The sequence below is a fragment of the Sus scrofa genome, chromosome 15 (assembly GCF_054392235.1).
Source record: "Sus scrofa isolate SSC_HxYL_T2T_F1_AM1 chromosome 15, Sscrofa_HxYL_maternal_Yorkshire_Landrace_v2.0, whole genome shotgun sequence".
Lineage (NCBI taxonomy): Eukaryota > Metazoa > Chordata > Mammalia > Artiodactyla > Suidae > Sus > Sus scrofa.
The window spans coordinates 152,325,525-152,347,546 of NC_139397.1; the positions used below are offsets into that span (position 1 = coordinate 152,325,525).

General features: G+C 59.0%; 1 protein-coding gene across 1 annotated transcript in view; it reads left to right on the forward strand.

The window, feature by feature from the left end:
• Positions 1–21,025, forward strand: part of ASB1 (ankyrin repeat and SOCS box containing 1) — a 77,003-nt gene extending 55,978 nt beyond the window's left edge. The window contains exon 7 of the transcript XR_014829186.1: positions 14,745–21,025. The gene's annotated coding sequence lies outside the window, so the exon portion shown is untranslated. The remainder of the gene's footprint in view (positions 1–14,744) is intronic.
• The last annotated feature ends 997 nt before the right edge of the window (positions 21,026–22,022 follow it).

Here is a 22,022-nt window from a genome sequence, read left to right on the forward strand (position 1 = left end):
TTGAGCTGCAGGGCGAACGCAAGACTCAGGCCAGGAACGCCCGTCACGGCTCAGGGGTTAGGAACCTGACTAGTATAAGTGAAGATGCTGGCTTAACCTCTGGCCTCGCTCTGTGGATTCAGGATCCACCATTGCTGTGAGCTGCAGTGTAGGTCACAGACGTGGCTCGGATCTGGCGTGGCTGTGGCTATGCTGTAGGCCAGCAGCTGTGGCTCCAATTTGACCCCTAACCTGGGAACTTCCACGTGCGTGGGTGCGGCCCCTAAAAAGACAAAAAAAGAAAAAGAAATAAGAGAATGTATGTAACACGCTTGTGTTCTTCAGGGGCCCTGCAGGCCAGGTGTCCGCCCTTGCTCATGACCTCTGAGGGCCAGGGAGGGAGGGCAGTGCTTGTTGTCGCCCGGCCCGTGGGCAAAGCCTCTTCAGACCTTCGTCCCTGGCACCCTTTTTCACTGAGCCAGCACCCCCCGCCGTGCTGGTCGTGGTGAAGGGAAGGGCAGCATTTATTTGCAGGCGCCCAGGAGGGAGGATGGGCAGCTGGTGCTCAAAAGACCCCCGATGGTTTTCAAGGGAGGGTTTTTTTGTTTTGTTTTGTTTTGTTTGATCTTTTTGCCATTTCTAGGGCCGCTCCTGCGGCATATGGAGATTCCCAGGCTAAGGGTTGAATCGGAGCTGTAGCCGCTGGCCTACACCAGAGCCACAGCAACTCGGGATCTGAGCCGCCTCTGCGACCTACACCACAGCTCATGGCAATGCCGGATCCTTAACCCACTGAGCAAGGCCAGGGATCGAACCCGCAACCTTATGGTTCCTAGTTGGATTCGTTAACCACTGTGCCACGACGGGAACTCCTCAAGAGAGGGTTTTAAAGGCAGCAGCGTTTGAGGTGAGGCTTGCTGGGCTCTCTTCTGATTGGGTGGTGGTGGGGTAACAAGGCCGTGTCTGGGGAAGGAGATGAGTCTGGGGTCTCCGTGCTCGGGGTCAGCATGCAGTCCGCATCCTCCGCCGGGCAAGGTGTTTGTTTCCGCAGAGCGTCGCCCAGGTGGGCGTGGGGTTGTCAGGCGGTCGCTCGAGGAGGAGCTCGGCCTCTGCTTACTGTCTGGGCTGCCGCTTTCTTGCTGAACCGCTTCTCCGTAGCTCTGCATCCCTCACTGCCCGGCTAGTGTCTGCTGAGTCTGCGCTTTGGAACTTGGGAAGGTCTGGGAGATTATAGCCTTTTTCTACAAATAAGAAATGGGGGACGCGGAGGGGCGTTGTACCCGGGGGCCCCGCGGGATCCTGCCCAGTTCAGTCCCCCTCCTCTCCGATCCTCCGCAGTCCCGCGGGCAGGACAAGACAGGGAAGGACGTTTTGGCTGGCGCGTTCAGCATCACCTGGACGGGGGAGTCAGCTTGGGGGGGGCTTGGTTCCCTTTCCCCGAGTGTCCTTGGCTGGCTCCCTCCCTCCACGAGGTGGCCGGCAGCAGGGCCTTTTCTGGCCCTGACAGCTGCCCCCAGCAGAGGTGCACTGCGTCGGCCTCTACCGGGTGGACGCCGGGTGCTGAGCTTTGCAGGCCCCGTGCTGAGTGGAAACACAGGCCCCTCGGTCAGCAGGCAGGAAAAAAGCTTTTCCTGTGGTTTCCCTCTTGACCTGTCACGGTGTTTTTTACTGCAAGTGCAGACCCTCCCAGGAGCCCAGGCCCACCCGTGACTTGGCACCTGCCCCACCCCACCCCCCCGCCCCCAGCTGGTGGCTGGGCTGGGCCAGCAAGCTCCTTTGTCCCGCTGCTCGGCCCTCACCAACCTCAAGTTCAGAGGAGCTGACGGAGAACCACAGGACTGATGGCAAAGCTGTGACCACCTTGCACGGGGGCCCCTTCGGAGCCTAGGGTGCCGGGTGACTGCAAAGTCACAGGCCCAGGGAGGCCGCCCAGTGGCTGAGGAGGGACAAAACCCAGAAGGACTCAGGCCGTGGGACTGACACCCTGTCCCACTGCCCGCCAGCGGCCGTCCCTGCTCACAGGGCACCTGAGCAAAAGCTTTCTCTGAGACGCCTGGCTGGACCTGCTCTTGTTTTTGTTTTGTCCTGCTCGTCTGCTCTTTCATTACCTCCTTTTTTTTGGCCACACCCTTGGTGTATGGAAATTCCTGGGCTAGGGATTGAACCTGTGCTGAAGCAGCGACCTGAGCTGCTCCAGTGACCACACCAGATCCTTAGCTCGCTGCACCACAAGGGAACTCCATCACTACCTCTTTTTAAAAAATCACTTTTGCCAAAGCGTGGAGTGCAATTCCGAAGGGAAGGCGGGGTGAGGTTTGGCGTGACTCTCTTGCCTTGTCCGCGGGAGTCTCCTTTCTCTTGCTTGTCACGCATTGGAAGCTGGAAGGACGTGACTCTGGCAAATAGTTAACCCTGGGGGTCAGGCAATTTGTGGGGCCGTGAGCCCTCCTGCTAACGGGGGAGGGAATGGGGGGCTGTATTTAAAAGACCCAAGAGAGAGCTGCCTCCAGGGGCGTCCGGCTGGGTGAGGACCGCTCGTTCTGGACAAGGCTGTTTAAAAGAAAACGCCTGGGGGCACCCCCAGCCCCAGGGGACGCAGCGCAGGGAGCCAACGCAGAGGCGGGATTTCAGATAGGAAACACCTGTTCCCGAGCCTCGAGCCCGGCCTGGCATTGGTTTATATTTGTGATTTCCCTTCGGTTCGTTCAGACTCGATGCGGAGGTGAAATAGAGTACCCCGTCAACGCCGAGCTACCAAACCAACACAGAAACGGCAGGATTTAAAGAACGGGTCACAGCGGGGCGAGCTGGCCCCCGGCCAGCCGGGCGGGTGTACAATGGAGCGTTGTATGCCGGGGCCCCGCCGGCTTCAAGACCGCAGGCAGCCGGGTGGCCCGGCTGGGGATCCAGTCCGGGGAGGGGCCCGAGGCCGCGCAGGGCTCTAACCTGTGGACGTGAGCCCGAAGCCGGCTGTCGTCGGGCCTGCGGGCTGAGCCGTGCGGGGCGGGGAGGGAAGGTGTGGAAATCCGACACGAAGGCCAATGTTTTACCTTCTAAATCACCCCGGTCCTCGCAGGTGAAATGCATCCTGAACGTCCCGCCCCAACCGTCTCTGCGGGGCGGGGAAGCCAGCCACTTCGTGCTCTCCAAACTCACAAGTCGTAATTCTCTCTGGGGCAGCCGGTCGCTGGCTGAGATGTGTGAAAAGCCCCAGAATATCCCAGATGCTCCAGCTCCCTGTCGCCCACTGGGAGAGCCCAACCTCAGACCTTTCCAGAGCGGTTCTCTTTGGGGTTTGCTTTTCCAGGGTTCACTTCTGGCAGCAAGAATCCGAGGCCCCTGTCACCCAGGTGTCACCCAGCAGGTTGGCCTGTCACCTCTGCCCTCCTGTGTGGTGGTGCCCTGTCCAGGCTGGGAGACCGTGGCTCCCAGGAGCCAGTCTCAAGCATGTGGTCTCAGGTCCAAGATGCCTGGACTCCCTGGTGGTCTCAGGGGCCGGACGTGCCCTGCCTCGTGGTGCCCATGGGGGTGGCTTCTGGTCTCGAGGGACTTGGGACTCACACCCCTGCACAGGCACCTGTAGCCTCTCTCCTGCTTCTGCTCTGTTCTCAGTGTCCACGTTAACTGCGGGAAGGCTGCTTCCAGGAGGGGTGCCTCGGGGTCCTGGGCGCTGGACCCGTTGTACTAATTGTCAGTCCCAGCCGAGTCGGTATTGGCTCTCGAACACCTGTCAACCCCAACCCCTCGGTCATCTGCTGAATCACCAGCCCAGACTAAAGACCCAAGTGGCTCACGTCTTCACTGCAGACTGGTTTTCTCAGGCTCCCAAGGGTCGAGTTAATTCCCTGACCACTGACCCTCAGGGAGGGGACGCCTCCCCTGGTCTCTCCCGCCCCCATGGTCGCAGAGGCACATGCCAGCTCCCCAGTCTGTCTGCTTCCGCACCCCCGAGCGTGGCCGGCACCGTGTGCCCTGTGCCCCCGTCTCCCGGGGAACTGGGAGGGTTAAAACCTTCTTCTGAAGGCAGAAGCCTCTCGTGTCATCACTTGGCCTCCGGGATAAAGTAAGACCTGGACACAATACACACAGCACCACACACATGGTGGCTCAAAACAACACACACAGATTCTCTTTGCGCTTCTGGAGTCCGAGGTCCAAGATGAACCATTCTGGGTGCTCTGAGGGGAAGGCGCATGTTCCCGCCTTTCCAGCTTCTAGGAGGTGCCTGCTCTCCCCGGCTCATGACCTTGTCCTCCGGCCTCTGTGGCCTCTCGCTTAGATGGCCAGATCCACGACTGCCAGGCTGCCGTGGGCTGAACAAGAGCCTAACCCCCTAGCCTGACCCCTGGGGCCCGGGAGGGTGGCCTCAGGCGGCGAGAGGGCTCTGCCCATGTGGTGAGGTCAAGACCATGGGGTGGGGAGGGCGCCCTGTGCTGCCCTGTAGTCAGGAGGCCCTGGGAGTGGGGACAGGCGAGGGGCCGGGTTCTCCTGCAGCCTCCGCAGGGGCGCAGCCCTGCCCACTCGCCAGTTTAGCCCCGTGAGGCTGAGGCTGCGTTCCTGAGCTCCAGACTGTAAGATGATCAGTGTGTCTTGTCATGAAGCCACTGAATTCACGGTGATTTGTTACAGCAGAAGGAGGAAACTAATTGGGGGGGGGATCCTAGAACTGGGCGGAGGCAGGTTAGTCAGAAGGGCTGAGGAAGGAAGGGCCATGGCTTGAGGCTGACTGCACTGAGCACACGGGTTGTTTTGACCTGGAATGGATGTGGTTTCAGGATCAGCGCGGCCCTGGCCGGGTGCGAGTGGCAGGAGGATCCGGGCTGGTGGTCCCCCCACACAACCCACCCCCGCCTCCCCGACCTTTGCTGAAATTTTTCAGTCTCTACTGTGGCTTTAGCGTGATCCTTTCCCAGATTAAAAAACTTTAAATCTGGAGCTCCCTGGTGGTTCTGCTGTTGTCCCTTTAGCAGCTTGGGTTGTGCTATGGCGCAGGTTCGACCCCTGGCCTGGGACCTTGCACATGCTGGGGGCGCAGCCAAAAATCTATGCCGACCTTTGTTTCCTTAAAGGTTCTGAGTTTGTTGTTCTTTCCATCAGGTGCACGTGCAGAGACGCTGGAGTCGACACAGCCCTTCCTCTGCCCTCTTTCCGTCCCTCCGTCTGGGGCGAGCGCGCTCTTGCAGCCTGTCCCGCGGCCTCCACCCGACGCCACGCAGGCACGCGCTGACGTGGCTGCTTCTCGAGCTGTCAGATCTTCCTGCCACGTAGTGTTCCAGGTCTCTTTGAGGCTCTCACTACATCCTGTCCCCAGCACACACACACACACACACACACACACACACACACACACACCATGCACACCTCCACCGCACACCCACACACACCACACCCCCACCTCACACCCACATGCACACATGCACAAAGTACACCACACACACCATACACACCCCGCTCACTGCAAACCCCCCCACACCTCTCACTCCCACACCACACACACTCACACACACAAAGTACACCACAAACACGCACACCCCCCACAAAGTGCACCACGCCCCCACCCCCGTTTCCTCATCTTTCTAAGTGGTTGTGGCATAATTTCGCTAAGACGAGTGGTCTGTTTCTCTTCACCGCTAAGCCTCGTGGAACAAGATGACTTTCCCTTAGTTTTCTCTGGGGTTATTGATTGCTTTTAAATTTTTATTAATTTTGTTTTTAATTTTTTAACCATGGTACACTCTCAAAGTCTCCCTGAGTTGTAAAAACACCATTGCTCAGTTTCGTCGTCGTGGAAAAGGCTCTCCTGGAGCCGTGGGCTCTGCTCTGGTGGAATCAGCTGTGGGCAGCGGTCTCCCCGCACCCGCCCGGCCTCCCTGGGCCTCGTCCTGGCCCATGTGCCCTCTGTCTCCTCTTGGCTGCTTTTCTCCTGGGTCTTTGGTGGAGCTCTCCTCCAGGAACTCTTTTCTTCTTTTTTCTTTTTTGGTCTTTTTTAGGGCTACACCTGCGGCATATGGAGGTTCCCAGGCTCGGGGTCTAATCGGAGCTGCAGCTGCCAGCCTACACCACAGTCACAGCCACGCCCGATCCTTAACCCACTGAGCGAGGCCAGGGATCAAACCCGCGTCCTCAGGGACGCTCGATGAGTTCATCACTGCTCAGCCTTGACGGGAGCTCCTCCTCTAGGAGCACGTAAGGGCAGGCGTGTACATATTGACCTGGGGAGATCTGGCGATTCTGAGCGTGTCTTTATTGTGCATAGTTTGATGGCTGGGCTGATAACTCTAGGCTGGAAATAATTTCCCTCAGAATTTTGGTGGCACTGCACCCTTTCTTCCTGCCTCCAAGATTGTGGTTGATCCTTTCAACACAATCAGAGCCTTGTGTTCTCTCTGGAAACTTCTGGGCCTGTCCCTTTGTCCCCCGTGCTCTGCGCTGTCACACGCTGCCTCTCTGGGAGGGTCTCCTATCCTGCTGGTGCTGCCCATCTGCTGAGCCTTTCATGCCAGCATCTCTGCTTTCCTCAGTGTAGCGTCCAGCCTTTTCTTCCTTCTAAGACGTATCCTTCCTTCCCACGTCTTCAGAGAACTTTCTCCGGAGTTTGTTGATCTTTGACTGTTAAATCCAAGATGGAGATACGAAAAAATCATTTATAAGCCGTGTGTGTGTGTGTGTGTGTGTGTGTGTGTGTGTGTGTTTAGGAGAGTAGGTAAAGTTGCCAGATTTAGCAAATAAAAGTAAGGAAGCCAGTTCAATGTGGATTTCAGATAAACACAGGATAATATTTTAGTATAAGTATGTCCCCAGTATTGTATGGGATATACTCATGCTAAACAATTATTTGTCGTTTATCTGACGTTCAAGTGTCCCTGGGCTTGCTGTGTTTCACCTGGCATTCCGGGTAGGGGTGCTTTTCCGTCATTGTGGGCAGGGTGTTGTGCCAGCGTTGTGCTGGGGACCCCATGCTGTCGCTCCAGGCCTTTCCTCCCAGGCCAAGGTGTCCAGGCTTCAGGCTGGAGGGGTCTGTATGGCCCCAGGGCTCTTGAGCCTGCTGGGGAGAGGCTGCCGATCTCTGCAGAGGGAGCTGCTGTTCCCACCACCCTCTCCCCTCGCCGTCCTCAGCCCCAGGAGACCTGGATCTGCTCCCTCTGGGGAGTAAACCCTCTAGTCTGCGGGGGCGGAGGCGGGCGTGTGGGCTGCGGGCTTCTCCCTTTGGTGCCCACCCCCCCCAGCACCTGCGGCTGCGCCCTCTGGGCGGCGGGGCTGGGGTGGACTAGCTCGCTTCCCGCACTGGCTCCTGGCTGAGGAGTGGGTTCTGGGATCTGCCTCGCTGGTCCTGCTTGTCCATCCGCTGTGGCCGTTGGTACCCGCCTCTCTGGTTCTCCCCGTCTCCGTGGATTTGGGCCATCCAAGCTGGGCGTCCGCAGGGGGCTCAGCTGCGGGTGTCATTGCCGACGGGAGCGCCCTGGGCCCGTGTCTGAGGCCTCTTCCGATGAGTGTGCTCTCTCAGCCGCGGGCCCCCGGAACTGCAGCCGTGCGGCCGCCGTTGGAGCCAGGCCGTGTCCTGGGCTCTGGGCACTCGCTCTCGCTGCCGTCACTTCATTTGGTCCCCCGGAGGGTGGGGCCCCCGCCCTCATTTTCTGCATAAGAAAAGAGGGGCTTAGGCTGCACCTCAGCATCTACAGCTGCCAAGTGGGCGCCGCTGGTCCTCGGTGCTGGGGTGGGGGGCTCGATGTGGCCCCTCCGGTCGGGGCAGGGGAACCCTTTAGCTTTTAACTGCTGAGCGTGTTCCCACCATGCTGTCTAGGGCGTCGCTTCCTGGGAGGGGGTGGGGTGGCAGTGCCCACCCGACGATTAGAGAGGGTCCCTGGGGCGGGGGGAGAGCAGAGGGCTGTGTCCACACTCACTTCTGGCCGCGCCGTGTGGGGCCTCCGCTCTGAGGACCCCCGAGGCTGCCCTCACTTGGTGGCCTTCCTTGTGCGTTTTCTTCCTTTGCTTCAGTGGGAGCTCTAGATTCTTAACGACGACAAAGCTTTGCATCTTCTCACTGTTTGGTCACCACTGCACGAGTAGGGTATTAAAAAAACCCAACAACTCTCCAACTGTAGCTCTCACACACAACAGAGAAGACTGATTTTGAAAGGCAAGCAGGTGTTTCTCGGTTGCCTGCACTTATGCAAACAAGCCGAGCCGCTCGGCGGACTGGGTGCACCTTTGTTCGCTGCTTATGTCTCGTACTGATGGTTTTCTGGAAAAGCTACGTTTTTACGATCCTAAAGTACCTATTTCTTCCCCATGTAATAGGTGAGTGCGTCGTATTTATTGCACTGAGTGTTAACACTCATAGCTCATCAAAACATTTTCTCCAGAGCTTGTTGGACACGAGGGGCTGGTGCGTGGAAGGAGGTTGTGCTACAGCCGAGGCAGAGATGGCGGGACAAAATGTGACTCCGCGTTCCCGGGCCTCTGTGACTCCCAAGCCGCAGGGCCCCCATCCAGACAGGTCTCACCTCTGCACGCTGGGACCCCAAGACGGTGGACCTCGTTTCCCGGCTTGAAGGAGGCCCCAGAACATGCTTGAGGAGCAGCCCAGAGCCGACTCCTTTCTGGCCTTGGCTCTGCGGGAGTGGCGCTCGGGCTCCCCGGGCAGCACAGGGCCAGCTCGGGGCCAGCTCGGGGCCAGGGTAGGGAAGGCCACCCGAGACCCCTGAGATTGAGCCACCCCACCCTCCCCGGGGGGAGGAGGCCCACGAGGGGTCAGCTCCGCCCGCGTCGTCCTGCCCACAGGGCCCTGGCAGGGAGTGGGGAACATTGGTGACGGCCACGTCCGCCGCTTTCTAAGAAAGTGAACAGGACCCCAGATCCCGGGGCAGGGGTGAGGGTGGCCCAAGGGGCTGTTGTTTCAGAAGCAGGAGACCCTGCACAGGGGGTCACCGACGGTCAAGGCGGGGCGCGGCCGGATTCCAGGCTCTCGTGAATCTGGCAGCGGGGACGTTGAGGGGACCAGGCAGGCATTCCCCAGCTGGAGCTGGGGCTGCTTGGCGGGCAGAGGCCGCCCTCCCCGTGCCCTGAGGGGCAGTGCTGATGGCTGCCTGGAGCAGGGTGGGCCCTGGTCCCTGGCACTTCTGGGCTTGGAGGACACCTTGGCTGGCCCTGGGGCCGCCTTCCGTGAGGTCGCCTTGGAGGAGGTCTCCTTGTCGAGGTTGGCGGCCACCGTATGTCCAGTGTCGGGGCCCAGGTGCCCACCTCTGCTGGGCAGTGGGTGGGCAGCTGCTTTGGGTAGTCCTGAGTGAGCTGTGGACTGTGGGACGTCACCCTGTCCCCCGGTCTGGCTCCATGCTGTGACGTGTTGCTGTGCAGCACAGGTGGCCCAGCATGTTCTGGGACGAGAGAACACAGCTCGGGAAAAGGTCTTTTCCGAGCGTAATTCAGTTAAGGAGCTTCCAATGAGACCATCCTGGACTGGCTGGTGCCTTAGTTCCATGATGACGTCCTTAGACGAGACAGACTCATAGAGGAGAGGGCGACATGAGGTTGGAGAGATGCAGCCGCAGCCCAGGGACACCTGTGACCACCAGAAGCCGAGCGTGGCCGGGAAGGGCCCTCGCCTTGAGGCTCGGAGCCGGCCTGGCCCCGTCTCCAGGACCGTGACAGGATGCGTTTCTGCCCTGTGACGCCGCCCTCTTTGGTACTTTGTGAAGACGGCCCTAGGCCACCAGCACAGCCCAAGGGGGGAGCTCTGCGTGTTGCCACGTGGAGGCCATGTGGTGGTGGTGTGTGTGTGTGTGCATGCGTGTGTCTCTGTGCATGAGTGAGCACATGTGCATGCGTGTTCGTGGTGTGTATGTGTGCGTGCGTGTGTGTGCTCATGCACACACGTGCGGGGAGTGGGGATTCAGGTTCCTGGGTGTCTGGGTGATTTGCACAAGGAGGAGCTTTGCCCAGGGATGGTCTTGGTTTCCAAAGCCTTGGCCGTGACCGCGGGCGGGATGTCCAGGGGCAGGAGAGGAACCTGCCCACAGCCCATCTGCGCTTCCCGCAGCCACGTCGCCCCATCCAGGAGGCGCCTCCTGCCCCCGTCTTCAAACCTCTGGGACCCTCTGCCACAATTCGGGGTCCCAGGAAAGGTCACATAAGATCCTGTTCAGCTTCGTTCCTTCTGAAGCTGGGCAGAGCGGCTCAGGGCTCACAGCCCACGAGATCCGTGTGCAGGTTGGGGTTGCATTACATTAGGGTTCGAGATGCGGAGATCTCAGCTGTAGGTGGCTCTGGAGATCAGATGTCCCTTTTGTAACGCCTGACGCAGGAATCCCATATCTGGTCTTCCAGGAGGGGCCCCGGGCCTGGGAGTTGGGACCCATGGAGAGACAGCTCAGTTTGAGGAGGCTCAGGCCAAGTCAGACCCCAAAGGAGCAAAGGGGTCTGCCCTACACCGGGGACCTGCCCCGCATCAGGGGGAACTGCCCCAACCCGGGGGCCTGCGTGGGGACCTGGGCGCCCTCCGTGACTCTCAGTGGCCAGTGGTGGCCGGGCAGCTGTCTTTCTCCATTAGGATCCTCTGTCCATGTGTCTCGGCCACAACCAGGGAGATGCCGGCAGGGAAGACGAGTACGGAGCAAAGACGCAGAACGACTGACTCCGCGGAGGTAGACACAGCTCAGGGAACATTAAAAAAGGTTTAAATCCTATTACGATTGGAAAACCTTTTATAACTATTTATGGGGCAGACTTGTTATGGTGATCATTTCACCAAGTATATAAATACTGAATCATTCTGTCGTACGCCTGAGACCAATAGAGTGTTACCTGTCGGTTCCACTTCAGCAGAAAACAAATATGTGAAAGAACAAAGCATTTTAATTAAAAATTAGAATGTAAATTGTATTTATGTTAAATTAAATTTAAAATTAAAGTTAGAATAAAAAATTACATTGGTATCCTCAGAGAGAATTAAAAAATACTACATCCATAGACATTATTGAAAAAAGAATCATTAAAATTTTATTTTATTGAGGTATAGTTGATTTATAATGTGTTAATTTCTGCTGGACGGCAAAGCGATTCAGTTATACGCACGCATGCACGCGCACATGCGCGTGCACACACACACACACGTTCTTTTTCACATTCTTTTCCATTACGGTTTATTACAGGACCCTGAATACAGCTCCCTGTGCTCTAATCATAGTTTGCATCTCCGAATCCCAAACCCCCAACCCATTCCTCCCCACCTCTTGGCAACCACAAGTCTATAGAAACAAGACAATTTTAAAGCAAAAATAAGCTGGAAAAAAAGGAAAAAGTCCTCAACTATCCGCCTCCCGCATGTCCCAAAGTCCTCCAGCGTCTGGGGTCACATCTTCCTTCGAGTCCAGTAAAGTCCTCGTGTTTCTGACCCCGCACTGCCCGGTCCTGTGCGCAGAGGACGGGGCCCTTTGCTCTCACCGGCTCGGGGCTAATGGAAGACCCAGGTGACGCTGCCCTCCGAGGGCATCGACCAGGGCAAAAGCCCGTGTCCTCTACGCCTGGGCCTCTGACGGGCCCCTTCTCCCCCGCTGGCCCTGGGCTCTTTGTCCACGTCCCCAGCTGCTTTCCTCCAGGGCCTCCGTCGCGAGGTTGGGGCTTTTCCCGATTTCAGGATCCTTCGTCACGTTCTCTATCTTTTTGGTGTTTTGGGGTGTGATTTATGTAAGAACGCATATAAATTGTGCGTATGCATTATTAGGTCATTTTTTTCTTCTGGATCCAGGATGAAGCAAAACCCTGCCCCGTTCCTGGGATTTATCAGAGCCCACGGACAGGGAGTCTCTTATCCTCGGTCTGTTCGCAGCGGCCCGTCTGTAGCCCAGATGACACTAAACTCTCGTGTCAGAGCTCTCACGTCACTGGAATGTCCACCCAGCTCTGGAGACTCCTGGGAAAGAAATCCCATCTTGTCAGAGGTTCAGGAAGGACCCATGGGCATCAACCGATGGTCCCTCAGAACCCTGCAGGGCGCCAGTGAGTCTCATGGCCTTGAAAACCCTCTTAGACTCAGGAGACTTTGGTGGCGCGTCTGGTGTTTGTTCATGGCTCATATTTGACAACTGGCTCCTTCTGAAAAAGCGCCGAACCTGCAGAAGCTGCCATGTGGCTGCAGGGGTCACCTTGGTCCCTAGTGGGGGAGGGGAGCTTGCTTTAATCAGCTGCCTCTGATTGTCACCCCGTGGGCTTCCGCCTCCGTTTCCACTCCAGGGCCTGCCTTCCCTCACCCAGCTTTTCCGCCTTAATCTGAACGGGTCTTTCTCCCGTTTCAAGAGGCCTGGTTTGGTGCATAGTGAAAGCGTTGGGCCCTGGAGAGGGTCATGGGAGGCTCTGTCCCGGTCAGAGTCAGCTTTCCCCACTCACCTGCGGCCTGGTCCTCTGGGCGCCCAGCCACCAGCAACCCTGGTCCCCGGAGGTGATCCAGGCACCAGGTACCGCCTTCCCCACAGCCCCTACTCTTCCCATGTTCTAGGAGAAGGATGGTTATTAGGTGTTTCGTGAGCATGTTACTGATATATGACATGAAAAAGGCAGGTCACATGAATCTTACGCCTTGGCTGGTACGTATGTGTCTATTTATTCTATATAACATAGAATACAAGCAAGTAATATCTCCAAGTGGTGGGATTTACAAGTAATTGTTTTGTTTTTGAGGCCTTATCTCTTCTTTCTAAACTTTTTACTATGAACATGGATTAACTTCATAATGAAAATATTATTTCAAAAGAAAGTGGAAATTACTTGGGGATACACAATGATTGTCTTAAAATATCTGAAGAAATGTCACATGAAAGAGGAAAATTGTAAGTGGAACAGACAAAAAGGACAGAGTTTTCTCTTAGCAAAATCATCCATAAAAAAGTTGGGCTTACTCAGATGGTGGTGTGTTCTCTGCCATAGGAGGACCCCTTGGCAGGTGGCAGGACTTCAAGTGCAGGATTGATGATGGTAGCAGTGGTGGTGGTGGCGGTGATGGTGGCGGCGGTGGTGGCGGTGGTGGTGATGGCGGCGGCGGCGGCGGTGGTGGTGGTGACAATGACAGGGAAGGTGATGACGATGGCGATGATGGTGACGATACAATCTTTATGTTCATGTTACGCCGACAGTGCCTGAGACGTTCCTTTGGCACCCTGCTGATACTCATCCGCCCCCTGTGGGGGCACCCAGGCGTTATATCCACTGCCCAGTGGGGCAGATGAGGCAAGAGAAGAGGGTACTGCTGCCCCAGAGGCAGAGCTAAAGCTTGACCCAGGCCTTTCACTCCCCAGCCCAGGGCTCTGCCCTCTGCATCTGAAAGTGGTGGTGCTTTGTGCAAACACACCTGGAAAGGCATCTGGAAAGAAAGCTGTTTTCGTGGCTCCCACTGCATGGGGCTGCCTCTCCGCAGGCTCAGAGAAGTGAGCCCCCAGGACCAGCACAGCCTGGGGTGAGGAGCAGGCTTGCAGGGACTGAGGTGGAAGGAGTGTTTCTGGGCGGGAGCCGGTCTGCAGTGAGGGCGCCTGTGCCCGTAGGGCTGGGGACCTGCCCCTCCTCCAGCAGCAGGGGGCCTGATCAGGTGACTGTGTTTCCTCAGGATGGCCTGGCCACCCCAGGACCTGCCCTGGCGTTCCGCCCGCCTCTCCACGTCTTAGTCTGGCGCTTGGCTGTGGATGCTTCCCTGGATCCTCTCTGTGCTCCGCCTCTGCTTCCCGAGTTCAGGTGGCTTCAGGCCCCTCCCAGCCTCTAGCCCAGACCACCCCCTGTTTCTGTCTCACCCTGAACACCGCCAAGCTGGGTCCCTCCCCCACCCCCGCTCCACAACGTGCTCTGGAGGGAGCTGGTGGCATGGCTGTCACTTGTCCCTGTCTAATCTCAAGTCCCACTTGTTCTTCCCGCTAGTTCCCAGAGCTGCCTCTGCCTGCTTCCCCCGGGGCCCTCGCTGCTGTTCCAGGGTGTGGTGGCCCCTGCCTTGGCTGCCTGCCCACAGTCCCCATCTAGTCCGCCCTTCAGGCTTCCCAGCTGGGTTGCACTCCCTGCCGGAAGCCCTGTGTCACTCCCAGGACCCCCAGGATAAGCCACACCCCCTCGTGGGGCTGGGCCTCCACTGCTGTCATCACATCTCCATTCCTCCTGTTGGCACTTTTCTTCTCATGGACCAAGTCCCTCAGGGCCCCAGGTGGCCCCTCTCCTGTGTCTCCAGGTTCCTGCAGGCTCCGTCCCCCACCTGGACGGGTCTGCCCTCTTCCTTTGCCCGAGCAGCCTCTCTCCATCCTTCAGGCGTCAGCCTGCGGGCTCCTCTGGCGGGGTGGACACTCTGACGTCCCACTGTCAGAGCCTGTCGCAGCTCTTGTTGCCTAATTACAGGGCCCGGGGCAGGCTCTCCGTGTGTTGGTGGGATGCGAGAATGAATGAGGATGTGAAGGAGTGAAAGAATGGTTGGCATGGCCAGGGTCCTGCGGGCCCCTGTGGCAGAGCTGGAATTTCCGCCCTCAGCAAGTGGCTGCCGTGTCCCCCGCTGGACCAGCCTTGTGTTTGGAGCCAGGGCACAGTGGCCAACAAGCCAAGCAGGCCCTGCCCGCCTGGTGGAAGGCGGTCCACGACTCCTAGCGCAGGGCTCTTTCCAGCACGCCACGGGGCACCCAGGGCTGGTCCGGGACGTCTGGTCCCCTGCAAAGTGAAGTGGGAGCCAGGGCCCGGCAGCCCCAGGTGCTCTCGGGCACACCCCGAGGCCCCGCGTCACCTCATCCTTCTCACCACTTGCTTTCTAGCGGCCGCGGCAAGAAGGAAGACTTCAGAGGCCGGCCAGGAGAGCACCGGACGCAGGAGAGGGCGCTGCGAGCGCTGGCGCTGGGGCCAGGGAGCTCACGGCCCCTTCCCCGCAGATCTCGGGCCTGCCGCCATCACAGGGGTGGCACGGAGGTCGGAGGAATGCTGGCCCTGCGCGGGAAGCCAGGCTCGCTGTTAAGCAACAGCACCAGACCTCTTTGTTTCTCCGCTTCTTCCAAAGTGGCAAAAGATCAAGGCCCCGGCTTGAAACAACAAAAGGGAAATAGCTTGCAGGCGCGCATCTGGAGGCCAGAAGAGGTTTTAATGGCCCTGCTTGGGAGGGAGCTGGGGAGGGGCCTGAGCACGGATCCCACACCCTTCTCCACATGCTCAGGACTCGGCTGGGCATCCCACCCGCCGCTCAGGCGGCACCCACCTGGCGCAGCGCCTCCTTTGTGACCTGGCGGGTGGCGACTTGCACGTCCGCTGCCCCCGCGCCCGCCAGCTCCTCCCTGCAGGGTCTTGGCCTGGGAGCCTTGCATTTCTCTGTCTCTGACGCCCACGTCAAACCTCCCCAGGTCCAGCTCGGGGCTGGCTGAGGCCCGGGTTAATGAGGGTCGGGGTTAATTAGGGTCGAGAGTGGCGTCGTGGCGGGCCGGCCAGGCTGAGACGGCGGTCGTCAGGCCAGGCTGAAGAAAGGCTGCTCAGAGCCCCGCAGACGTTTCTCGCGGCGGATGAGATGGGCCTTCTCCTGGGGGACGTCACCCCACGGCCCGAGTCAGCGGGAAGGGGGTGCAGGGGTGTCTTCCCTCAGAAAAGGAGGCCCTCTCTCCCTCTCTCTCTCTCCTGACCCTAAGGACGCTTCCGGAAGCCTCGGCAGGGATGTTTGCATAGCGCATGGTTCTCTGGGCTGAAGTTTTCCCCAGAAAAGCCCTGAGAAGGGACCCCGCGGGTCCTGGAAGCGGGGAGGTGGGGCGGGCCTCCTGCTTCCTGCTCGGTGCACCGACGGTCCCCAGACAGCACCTGCTCACGCGGCGGCCGCGGCGCACACCACGCACACGGGCCACTCACCGAGCTTCCTTCCTCCACGTGTCGGGCACGGCCCACTGGAGCCACATCTGTGCCCCACCCAGTGGTGTCCAGAGAAGCTGATGTCGGGAGATGCTTGGCGAGCTGTAGAAGGTCCCGGAGCTCGTCAGAGCCAGAGCTGAATTTCGAATCCAAACCTTCCTGACAACCAGCGCTTGGGCTTTCCAGAACTCCCTGTCTCCTGAGATGGCAGGCAAACGAATGACCTGACCTGGTCCAAGTTCTGACTCAGGAAGCATACTTCCCTGCAATGCAGTTTGGGTCTCATCGCCTCCCACCTCAAACGCTGGCAGTAGCTCCCCTTTCTTGGCGGCCCTTTTGGATGGCTGCAGTGATGGATGACCCAGGCCACCGAGGCTGCTCGGGGGCCCAGCCCTCGGTGGGAAGCCGACGTGGCAGAGGGAGGCAGATGGATGGGGCGCCCGTGTCCTCTGGCTCTGGGTGGGCGGGCGAAGCCAGGTTCCCGGGCTGTGCTGACAGGGCCTCAGGCCACTGCCCAGACTTTGATTGGTTGGGTGCAAATGATCAAGGCATCCTGTCCTGGACACCCCAGCTGGCACTGGGTGCTGCAGCTGGTGGGAGGGGGAGGAGGCGACACCCCAAACCAAACCCTGTCAACACCACGACCCAAGGCTGCCTGGGCAGGGCCGACCCTGGGTTCGGCAGAGCCAAGGGCCCTCCAGGTGGGCCTGAGCTGGAACGGGGGTGACCAGCCTTCCCAGCAGGACTCTCCCAGGAACCCAGTGCATGGTGGGATTTCCGGGTCAGTCTCGAGTTAGGAACCAGAATAGCACCTTCCAGGACGTGACACATGCAAAAAAGGCAGAGGCGTGGCCTGGGCAGGAGGAACTGGCCTGCTCGCACTGCGAAGACTGGAAGTATGGGAGTTCCCTGGTGGCCTCGCCGTTAAGGACCTGGCACTGTCACTGCTGTGGCATGGGTTCCAGCCTGGGCCTGGGAACTTCTGCATGCTGCTGGTGCAGCCGAAGGATAAAAAAAATCCACGGAAGCATGGTACTAAATGGCCCGGCCTGTCAGGGTGGCGTTTAGATCTGCACTGGGAATCCCCTCGAGTGGATTTCGGGCTACTCCACAGGGTGGGTGCAGCTCCCGTTGCCCAGGAGGCGGTGCTGGGTTGGCGAGCGTGTCAAGCCGAGAGCTCAGCTGGCCCAAGGGGTAGAGCTGGGCCCATGGATCCTCCTGGTTCTTGGACTGCTGTTCCTGGGTCGGTTTTTTACTGATTGAATTTACTGGAATGTCCTGCGGTTAGCATGTTCCGGGAGGCCTTATCTTGGGCTGACTTTGCTGTCCTCCCAGGCCTCTGTCCCCTTGCCTTCCTCTGTCTGGGCTGATGACTCTCCACGCCTCTCTGCGGCCAAAAGCTCTTGTCATAGGCCCCAGGCAGGTGAGCTCCTCACTTAGGGGGCCGTTCTCACTGGCTAGAGCCTGGGCAGGGGACAGGGAGGGTCTTGGCCAAGCTCTCTGGACATGTTCTAGACCTACGAGGTCTGCGGTGGCCCCCAGGCCCCTCTGCTGCTCAAAGCCACACATGTCCCCAGGCGTGGACTGTTTGCTGAGGTTCCTTGGGGAAAACCAGGCCGCCTTCTTCTCCGAGGGCCCAGTCCCAAGCCAGAGCCGCATCCTGGCTTCTCACCTCTGTGTGGCATCGACGTGCCCTCTGCTTTACGTCCTGCAGCATTCCTGCCGATTTCAGTGCTGCGGGAAGTACATCTTAGTTCCCTGTTTATTGTGTCATTTGAATGGGATTTGTGGTAGAAGGTGGAGATACTGCAGCCCAGCACTTTGAACTGGAAGAGCACAAGGTGAAATTCAAGTGGGTCGTGAAATTAGGAGAAGAGAATAAAGTCCAAGGAGCCTCACAGTGCAGATTCTTGTAGCCCATCGGCTCGTAGTGACACAACAGCATGCTGAGCGTGGACCCACTGTGTCGTCTGCTTGCCTGTTGCCTCCTTCCGTCCGTCCGTCCGTCCGCAGCTCTTCTGCCCCTTTGGCCAGAAGCTGTGGCCTGAGGAAGAGGAGACGCGGCAAGCAGCCAGGAGTCAGTGCTCGATGCTCTGCGCCACAGGCACAGGCCGCCCTGCTTAAGGCTGTGGCTGTGGTTCCCACTGTCCCGGGCGGGGCGTGGGCCAGGCCCCAGCGGGCGCTGAGAAGGTGCCGAGAGCAGAGGGTCTGATCTGGAGTTTTCACCTCCGCAGTCTCGGGGGCCGTCCTGGCATCGAGAATGTTGCCTCCAGGCCTCTGCTTCTCCGGCCTGGAGGGGAGACCTTCCAGCCGACGGGAGACCTTCTAGCTGATGGGATCCCGGGTTGGGGTGGGGCGTTCCCATCACCACCTTTCTCTGTGCTCGCCCACCGGAAGCTCTTACTTTCTGCTCTCCAAGTGGGTTTGGCAAATCCCCTTGCCCTTCCTTGGGAAAAATGTTGGTCCACCAGAGTCTAAACCCCCAGGGTTCGCTCACGGCAAGCTTTTGGATGCTTTCATTCTTCCTACAAACGTGCACCTGCCATGAGGCTCCTGGCCTGATGCTCTCATGGCCACGTGTCCGGGGGAGACCCTGACTCGAGGGGGGTGGGCGACACCCAAGTACCTTGCCCAAACTCACTGACATTGACAGTGGCCTGCAGTTTGAATCAGTACAGAGCCCCCTGCAGTGATGCCCCCTGGAGGTTCCGTGACACGGAGGAATTTATCATCTGATGAGGGCGACATTTCAAGTAAGCAGGCTATGTTGAGCACTGGATTTTGGACAGCTGGCTGGCCTGGGGGACCACATTGCCTGAAGAGGAGCCTCCCACCCAGTGGGCCCCAGCTGGACTAAAGATTCCGTGTGAGAAAATCAGACCGGAACACTGCAGAAGGAGGCAGCGGAGAGTGTTTTGTTTTCTTGGGGATCTTAGGGACGAGGTAGAACGGACACTGCTGCCTCGGAGGTTTAAACCACACGGGCTGATTCCTCCCTCGGGCTCTGTGTCCAGCGCAGGTCAGCGGACCCTCAGGACCCAGGCCGCCCAAGGCTCCGCCGTCTGGGACACACAGCGGGAGGAGAGCCTGGCGAGTCACACACTGGCTCCTCCACATTTTGGGTCAGAGGTGACACTTGTCACTCCTGCTCAAAGCCCATTGGTCGGAACCAGTCACGTGACGCTGCGAGGGCAGGGCCGGTTTGGGAGCAGGTTGAACATGTATGAAAGCTACCGTTCCTGCCACAGACACTATCCCAGCACAAGAAAACCTGCGCTGAAATGGACCATGTTTGGGGACGAGGACATGAGCAGAACCGATCCGAGAGCCAGAAGTGGGAGGGGATTCTCAGAAGCACCTTCAAGAACTGGGTCCCGTCCCAGGCGGTCTCAGGGGCGGGATAGTGAATGCGTTTCTGGGGGGCGAGGTGAGATGCTCCCAGAATCCGCTGGGGCTGTGTGCCAGGGTGGAATGAACCCAAGAGAAGGGGGCTCTGGAAGCCAGGAAGTGGGAGGCAGGACGTGCCGCAGCCCGGCCTTGGGGGGGAGACGTGGACCTCTCCACCTGCCCTCCGGTTATTCCGACTCCGTGAGGGCCTGCACGGGGCTTTGCCGCTTCTGTAAACGGACGTGATTCCCTGGAATTCTCCTGGGTGGTTAATTTCATGTGTTACCTTGGCTGGGCCAGTGTCCAGATATCTGTTCAGGTGCTATTCCTCGGAAGGTGTTTTTGGACGAGATTAGCCATTCAGTCGGTGGACTTAATGCAGGTGGGCCTCACCCAGTCCGTTGCAGGGAGAGAACCAAGACTGACCTCCCCCGGGCAAGAAGGAATCCTGCCAGCAGCCGGCCTTCGGGACCTGGGCCGCAGCTCTTCCTTGGGTCTCCAGCCTGCCGGCCCGCCCTGCAGAGTTTGGACTCAACTAAGTGAGCCAATTCCTTTAGAGGAATCTTTATGCATGACCTGTTGGTTGTGTTTCTCTGGACAAACCCTGACCAATACGGCTCCCCACAGGCCGCCGGGCACAGGGAGAGGTGAGTCCCCCAGGGGACTGGGGGGCTGTTACGGGGGGGTGGGCACTGGCAGCCAAAGAGGCAGGCACCCTCAGGGCATCAGACGCAGGAGCTCTGCCCGAGTGTAGCCAGCTGGCAGTTGGCTGTGTGAAGCTACTGGGATGACAGAACACGCGAGGTGTTATTTTTAAGTGTCTGTATGGAGAGTTAGGAGTCTGCTTGTCAATCCTGGGACGTGAGCGGGATTCCAAGTCTTTAGCTGCCAGGCCCTTCTGCATCATCTTGGCCTCGCTGGATCTTCATCTGCACGTGGAGGCCGACGGCCCTGGGGCTGTCACTGCTGTGCCCTGTGGGGCGGGAGCGGGGCCCTCGCCGTGTCTCCTCAGGGTGGAAAGGGACAGGAGGCCCCCTTTGCGGGGTGGGGGGGGTGTGCGTGCAGGTTTCCAGGTGCAGGTGAAGCCAGGGCTGCGGGGCTGATTCTGGGAGCAAGGGTTTGAAAGGTGAGGGCTTCCTTTACAGGTGCCGGAGGCCCTGCCTCCCTGGCTAGTGGAGGAGAGGAGCTGCCCCTGCTGGCTGCCCCCACTGGCTGCCCCCGCCGGCTGAGCAGCGGGAGCCCAGGTGCTGGTTTGCTCTTTTGCTCACTTCCTATGTCTCGCCACCCCCCGGCCTCAGGGCACCCTGGCCTCAGGACTGTGCCGTGAAAGGCAGGTGGAAGGAGGGAAGGCAGGTGACACCAGAAGAGGTCCCTGTTCAGCCTGGCTGGCGAGGGAGGGGCGGCGTGCAGAAAAGGGAAGGAAAGATAGCCAGGGCCGGTGAACCCCGATTTGTGCGCCAGTCCCGTCCCCAGCATCTGTGAGTCAGGGGCCCTTAACCTGCTCCCATGGAAGCCGGGGCCGCACTGGCACTTTCTCTTTGCCTGGAGAGTTAGCTGCCTGCGAGCCCGCAGGGAAACCATGGCGGAGAGCATCCAGATGCGTGTGTTGCCTTTGAGTTTATTTATTTGTCTCGATTTATTCCAGCGACATTGGAGCCTGGCGTGGTTATCCTTCTCGCACTGATTGAAGACCGAGGCCTGGGAGGCGGGCAGGGAGGGAGGCGGGGGAGGGGTTCCTAGCTCCATCTGATTTAAAGCACCTTTAGCGGGGTGGCGCAGTGAAAAGGATGTGGCTAAAACAAATAAAAATCATAGCAGGATCAAAGTACCCGCACAAATCTGTTCCTTCTGGAAGAAGCTTCGCTCGCCCTCCCCCCTCCCCTGGCCCTGGTTTTGCCTGGAGCCCCAGTGGCTCTTTCGTGGCAAAGCTCCAGGACAGCCTCACGTCCTACGAGCCCAACTGCGGTTTCCTCTCTGATGGGTCGAGGGGCCTGCACCGCGGGTCGGCGGGAGATGGGAGGTTTTCCTGATGGCACGTTGGACGCGTCCGGTGCGACGCTGATCCGAGCTCTTTCTGAGCAGCCGAAAGAGAGGCAGAGACGCTGGGAGTGAGGCGCTCGCTTGCCGCGCGGAGCCAGAGGGTCCCGGCTGTTGGCAAAGGCCCCGCGGCTTCCGCGCCCTCCTCAGCGCCTGTGCGGCCGCTGGGTGGGATCTCCCAGGGCAGTCGTGGGGGGCAAAGGGGGGCCCATGTGGGCCAGTCCGGCCACACCTGACATGCCAGCCACAGAGGCTCAGAGGACATTTCCACACGGGGTCACGCGGGACGTGCCTCTGGTCTGGAGGCGGAGGGTTGCTCAGACTTCCTGGTTCCTGTGACAGCTCAGAGGGGGGTGACACACAAGGGGGGCCCTGGCCCCACCTCCGTCAACCACCCACACCACCCACACAAAGGATGCAGACCACAGACACACACACATACACACACACCACACACAGACACAAACCCACACACACACCACACCACACATACCACAGAAGCCGCAGTACACACACGCATATACAAACAACACACACATACCACCACCACCACACACACACACGCACCACCCACACAAACCACATGTACACAATATATATAACAAGCCACACACCCACACCACCCACACAGACACACACACACACACACACACACACACACACACACACATGCATGCACGCCATGCGTGCCTTTCCCTCTTCCTGCCTGAGGGTGACCCTCCCTGCACAGTCTGGTCCAGAGGAGCCCCCAGCAGCCCCGGCCGCACCATAGCGCACAGTCTGAA